Below are 6,575 nucleotides of genomic sequence, written 5' to 3' on the forward strand. Positions count from 1 at the left end.
GGGAGCGAGCGGAGAGCCAGCCGCTCGCGGCGGGGCGGAGCCCGGACGGGGCCGGGCCCTCTCCCCGCCCCAGCGCGCGACGGGAGAACCACGCGCACGCTCGCGCACACGCGCGGCCCCGCGCCCGACGACGGCCCGGCCGGGCGTGACCCTCCCCCGACTCGGAGGGGGGAGGCGCCGGCCGCGGTAGGCAAAGAGCAGCTCTGCCCACGCGCCACGGTGGTGGCGTCCGTGGCTACTACGCGCAAAGGAGGGGCGGCGGCTGGGGGGTCCGGTACCCCAAGGCACCCTCTCGGATCGCTAGAGAAGGCTTTCTCACCGAGGGCGTGTCGCCCCCGCCCATCGTCCGCCATCGGGCCCACCAAGGCGCTTACAGACACCATGGCCACGCAATGCAGGAGGGGTCTGCGGTAGAGGTAAGGCCTAGAGCAAGTCGGAGCGTCCGTGGTCAGGGCCGCGAGCCCGCGCTGCCCCGGGCTCGCCATCTCTGGCCACACTGGGCTTAGCTAGGGATCTACAAGGCCCCTGTGCGGCTCCCAAGTCAGTGCCTCCCCTCAGGCCGAGAGACCAAGGGAGGCAGAGACTGGGACGGAGGTGCCGATCAAACAGCACCTCCCAACCAAAGAGCCAGCGCCACGCCGCTGGCTCGGCCCGCCACGGTCACTCCCACACCCGCGGGGAAACCCCAGCAAGGGGAACGCGCGGGCACGCGCCCGAGCCTGCCCGCCCCCACACGGCACGCCGTGGGGGGCGACGAGGCACCCGTCCCCCCCGAGGGGGACGAGGGGCACGCCTCCCTTACCGACTCGACCCCCCCGCTCCTCAGACACACCAGCGCAGTGGTTACCTGAGGAGGCCGACGGGAACAGAGAACGACACCGCCACTCGGCCTCGGGCGCCTGAGGGACGACCTGGAACGCTCCAGGGGCACCGCCAACGGCCTGGGGAACGCGCTCACGCGCCCGGGAAGGCGCGCGGCGCGGCGGCAACACGGCCCGCCCCACCGCGGGGAGGGCCGCCCGCGAGACACAGCCAAGAGGCACAGGCAGAGCATCCGCCGCGTCACGGAGACCCCGACACCGCCCACGCCACGAGGCACGGGGCGGGGGAGCGAGGTCAGGCCGGATTCCGCACCCCTGCCGCCTCCCACACGCCACTCGCAGCGGGGGAGAACGGGCGAGGGGACCCGCGGGCAGAGCGAGAAGAGCGGTCCCGTTCGCCATGAACGTCCGTCCCTCGTCTGGCACGGCTTAGGCCCGGCCCGGGAGAGCACAGCATCACCACATCGGTCGGCAGCATAACGCGAGGGACCCCCGAGCAAGGGAAGGCCGGCGAGGACAGCGAGCGGAGGAGCCTGCTTCAGCCTCACCGACCCCTCTCCTCCTCCAGCAAGCGCGGGCGACGACCCCAGGACGAGAACGCCTGACACGCACTGGCACGGAGCCGGTGGGATGGGGTAAGTCGCGACCGCACCCGGGTGCCGGCGGCAGGGAGTGCACGTGGTAGAGGACCCCGCGCCCCTAACCCCGCCGCCCTCGGGTACCAGAGACCGGAGGTGGCACCACGGTCGTGGGGGCGCCTGGAACGCACAAGAGCCGGCGCGCAGGCCCCAGCGGGCGGCTCAAGCGGCGGGGGTGGAAACGGGCGTCCGGTTCTCGGCCAGAGCCCGGAGCCCTCCCCGCACACGCATCCAGGCACCCGGAAGCTCTCGGGCGACTGTCACCCGAGCAGAGCGTGTCAGCACTTATCTGGCGGCACAAAACCACCCATTCGGGGGCAAGAATCGCCGCGCCCGGAGACGGGGCCCACCCACGGATCACCAGGGGAACCCCTGGATCACGGCCACGGCCACCAGACCCCAAGCACGACCCCATCGCCACCAGGCCCGGAGCTCCCGGGGCCATCTGGTCGACCCCAGAAGCGTGGCGGCAGGGGGAGCCGGGGACAGCCTCCCCGGGCCGCCCGCGCGGGCCGGGACCGGTCGGTCCCTCCCTCTGAGTCGCCGGGTCAGGACTTAGAAAAGAATTCCGCGGAGGCGCCTCCGGCGACCGGGCCCGGGGCGGGACCGTGGCTCCCGTCCCTCAGCCGGGGCTCCACCTACGCCTCGAGCCGGCCCCCTCCCGCCTCCGGACAAAGACGCGACCCGCGAAACTCGGAGAGAGAAGTCCGGTCCGACGGCCCGGACCCACCCCGGGCACGCGTCCGGGCCGGGGACGCCCTCCCCGGCCCGCCCTCGAGGGCTCCCGGGGCCGGTCCACGCTCTTCTCCAGGGCGGGACTTGGAAAAAAAAACTGCCACGGAGGAGGAGGCATCCGAGGACCGGGCCCGGTCCCCACCGCCAGAGCCGGTCGACTCGGAAGACCAGTGGGGAAAAGGCCAGCCCGGCGGCCGAGCCCGTCGCGCCCTCCACGGGCCTCCCCCGCAAGGCCCCGGCCGGTCGCCCACCTCCGGAGCGGGGCGCGGAAAGGGGATCGGCGACGCGGAAGGCCCGACCACCGGGCCGCCCTCGGGACGACGGCCGGGCACGGGACGAGCTCCCTCGCCCGTTCCCCCGCGGCGGCCCCCCACCCCCTCCCGGGGACGGAGGGGCACCGGCGGCTGCTGGTCGACCCGTCCGGGAGGCCCCACACCCCGGCCGGCACCGGGCGGCGCGGCGACAGCCACCTCCCTCAGTAGCCTGCACCTCCAATCTCCGGCGAGCGGGCGTCGCGCTCACGCCCCGGCGCCACCGGGCCAGATCCCGCCAGCGACGCCGGCCTCCCGGGACTCTGCCTCGGTCACCGCGGCCGAGTCCCGTCCCTTGGCCCGCGTCGCCGGAGCTCCGGAGGAAAGAGACGATATAAAAGCGGCCGCCAGGTGGCACCCGGCGACCGACGACCGCCTCAGCGGGACGGAGCCGGAGCGCGGGCCCGCCGGGGAGCACAGCCGGGCCGCCGGGCCGCCCGATCCCGTCCCGGAGCCCCCTCGGACCCAGCCTCCCGGCCCAGTGCGGCCCCGGGGCGTCCGCCCGCGGGCTCCCGGCCGCCAAGGCGCAGCCCCAGCCGCAGGAGGGGGACTCGGAAAAGGTTTCTCGGGCGATCACCGGGAAGGGGAAGGGGAGAGTTCCCCCCAGAGAGGCCAGGGGGCGGCCCGGGCCGGGCTGGGCCGGTGCGGCCGGGAGGCCGCCGCTTCCCGGAGCGGCTGGAGCGCCCCCGGGGTTCCCGGGAGGACTTAGAAAATCAGGGCGGGCGGGGACGGTCAAACCGAAACCAGGCACGTCATCCGAGAAGGACCGTGATGACGGGAGGAGGAAAGCTTTCCAGTCCAGAGGGCCTGTCGAAGGCAGGCGGAGAGTCTACCCGCTGAAACTGACGAAGATGGGCAAAAGAAGCTAGCTCAGGCGCCGACATCTAAGGAAATAAAAAAAAAAAAGCACGAGGGCGTGGAGAAATGGGGAAAAATCAACACTGAGAAATCTACCCTCTGAAACCGACGAAGATGGGCAACAGGGGCTAGCTCAGGTGGCAATTTTTAAGGAAAAATGAAAGGAAGTGCGTGGAGACCTGGGGAAAAAGCAACACGGAGAAATCTACCCTCTAGAACTGAGAAAGAAGCGCAACAGAGGCTAGCTCAGGTGGCAATCTTTAAGCAAAAAAAATAAGATAAAAAAATACAATGGCGAGGAGACCCGGTGAAAAAGCAACCCTGAAAAAGGTACCCTCTGAAACTGAGGAAGCAGGGCAACAGTGCCTAGCTCAGGTGACAATCTTTAAGCAAAAGAAACACACAAGGGCGTGGGGAGCTGGCGAAAAGGCAACACTGAGAAATCCACCCTCTGAAACGGACGAAGATGGGCAACAGAGGCTAGCTCAGGTGGCAATCTTTAAGCAAAAGAAACACACAAGGGCGTGGAGACCTGGGGAAAAAGCAACACGGAGAAATCCACCCTCTGAAACTGAGGAAGATGGGCAAGAGAGGCTACCTCAGGTGGCAATCCTTAAGCAAAAACAAAGCACAAAGGCGTGGAGCCCTGGGGACAAAGCAACCCTGAAATATCTACCCTCTGAAACTGAGGAACATGGGCAAGAGAGGCTAGCTCAGGTGGCACTCGTTAAGCAAAAACAAAACACAAAGGCGTGGAGACCTGGGGAAAAAGCAACCCTGAAATATCTACCCTCTGAAACTGAGGAAGATGGGCAAGAGAGGCTGGCTTCAGGTGGCAATCTTTAAGCAAAAGAAACACACAAGGGCGTGGGGAGCTGGGGAAAAGGCAACACTGAGAAATCCACCCTCTGAAACGGACGAAGATGGGCAACAGAGGCTAGCTCAGGTGGCAATCGTTAAGCAAAAACAAAACCCAAAGGCGTGGAGACCTGGGGAAAAAGCAACCCTGAAATATCTACCCTCTGAAACTGAGGAAGATGGGCAAGAGAGGCTACCTCAGGTGGCAATCCTTAAGCAAAAACAAAGCACAAAGGCGTGGAGCCCTGGGGACAAAGCAACCCTGAAATATCTACCCTCTGAAACTGAGGAACATGGGCAAGAGAGGCTAGCTCAGGTGGCACTCGTTAAGCAAAAACAAAACACAAAGGCGTGGAGACCTGGGGAAAAAGCAACCCTGAAATATCTACCCTCTGAAACTGAGGAAGATGGGCAAGAGAGGCTGGCTTCAGGTGGCAATCGTTAAGCAAAAACAAAACACAAAGGCGTGGAGACCTGGGGAAAAAGCAACCCTGAAATATCTACCCTCTGAAACTGAGGAAGACGGGCAAGAGAGGCTGGCTTCAGGTGGCAAACGTTAAGCAAAAGAAACACACAAGGGCGTGGAGGCCTGGGGAAAAAGCAACACGGAGAAATCCACCCTCTGAAACTGAGGGACATGGGCAAAAGAAGCTAGCTCAGGTTGCAACCTTTAAGCAGAAAAAAAACACAAGGGCGTGCAGACCTGGCAAAAAAGCAACAGTGAGAAATCTACCCTCTGAAACCGACGAAGATGGACAACAGAGGCTAGCTCAGGTGGCAATTTTTAAGGAGAAATAAAAGGAAGTGCGTGGAGACCTGGGGAAAAAGCAACACGGAGAAATCTACCCTCTAGAACTGAGAAAGAAGCGCAACAGAGGCTAGCTCAGGTGGCAATCTTTAAGCAAAAAAAATAAGATAAAAAAATACAATGGCGAGGAGACCCGGTCAAAAAGCAACCCTGAAAAAGGTACCCTCTGAAACTGAGGAAGCAGGGCAACAGTGCCTAGCTCAGGTGACAATCTTTAAGCAAAAGAAACACACAAGGGCGTGGGGAGCTGGCGAAAAGGCAACACTGAGAAATCCACCCTCTGAAACGGACGAAGATGGGCAACAGAGGCTAGCTCAGGTGGCAATCGTTAAGCAAAAGAAACACACAAGGGCGTGGAGACCTGGGGAAAAAGCAACACGGAGAAATCCACCCTCTGAAACTGAGGAAGATGGGCAAGAGAGGCTACCTCAGGTGGCAATCCTTAAGCAAAAACAAAGCACAAAGGCGTGGAGCCCTGGGGACAAAGCAACCCTGAAATATCTACCCTCTGAAACTGAGGAACATGGGCAAGAGAGGCTAGCTCAGGTGGCACTCGTTAAGCAAAAACAAAACCCAAAGGCGTGGAGACCTGGGGAAAAAGCAACCCTGAAATATCTACCCTCTGAAACTGAGGAAGATGGGCAAGAGAGGCTGGCTTCAGGTGGCAATCTTTAAGCAAAAGAAACACACAAGGGCGTGGGGAGCTGGGGAAAAGGCAACACTGAGAAATCCACCCTCTGAAATGGACGAAGATGGGCAACAGAGGCTAGCTCAGGTGGCAATCGTTAAGCAAAAACAAAACCCAAAGGCGTGGAGACCTGGGGAAAAAGCAACCCTGAAATATCTACCCTCTGAAACTGAGGAAGATGGGCAAGAGAGGCTGGCTTCAGGTGGCAATCTTTAAGCAAAAGAAACACACAAGGGCGTGGGGAGCTGGGGAAAGGCAACACTGAGAAATCCACCCTCTGAAACGGACGAAGATGGGCAACAGAGGCTAGCTCAGGTGGCAATCGTTAAGCAAAAGAAACACACAAGGGCGTGGAGGCCTGGGGAAAAAGCAACACGGAGAAATCCACCCTCTGAAACTGAGGGACATGGGCAAAAGAAGCTAGCTCAGGTTGCAACCTTTAAGCAGAAAAAAAACACAAGGGCGTGCAGACCTGGCAAAAAAGCAACAGTGAGAAATCTACCCTCTGAAACCGACGAAGATGGACAACAGAGGCTAGCTCAGGTGGCAATTTTTAAGGAAAAATAAAAGGAAGTGCGTGGAGACCTGGGGAAAAAGCAACACGGAGAAATCTACCCTCTAGAACTGAGAAAGAAGCGCAACAGAGGCTAGCTCAGGTGGCAATCTTTAAGCAAAAAAAATAAGATAAAAAAATACAATGGCGAGGAGACCCGGTGAAAAAGCAACCCTGAAAAAGGTACCCTCTGAAACTGAGGAAGCAGGGCAACAGTGCCTAGCTCAGGTGACAATCTTTAAGCAAAAGAAACACACAAGGGCGTGGGGAGCTGGCGAAAAGGCAACACTGAGAAATCCACCCTC

Source organism: Equus asinus, unplaced genomic scaffold (assembly GCF_041296235.1).
Source record: "Equus asinus isolate D_3611 breed Donkey unplaced genomic scaffold, EquAss-T2T_v2 contig_156, whole genome shotgun sequence".
Lineage (NCBI taxonomy): Eukaryota > Metazoa > Chordata > Mammalia > Perissodactyla > Equidae > Equus > Equus asinus.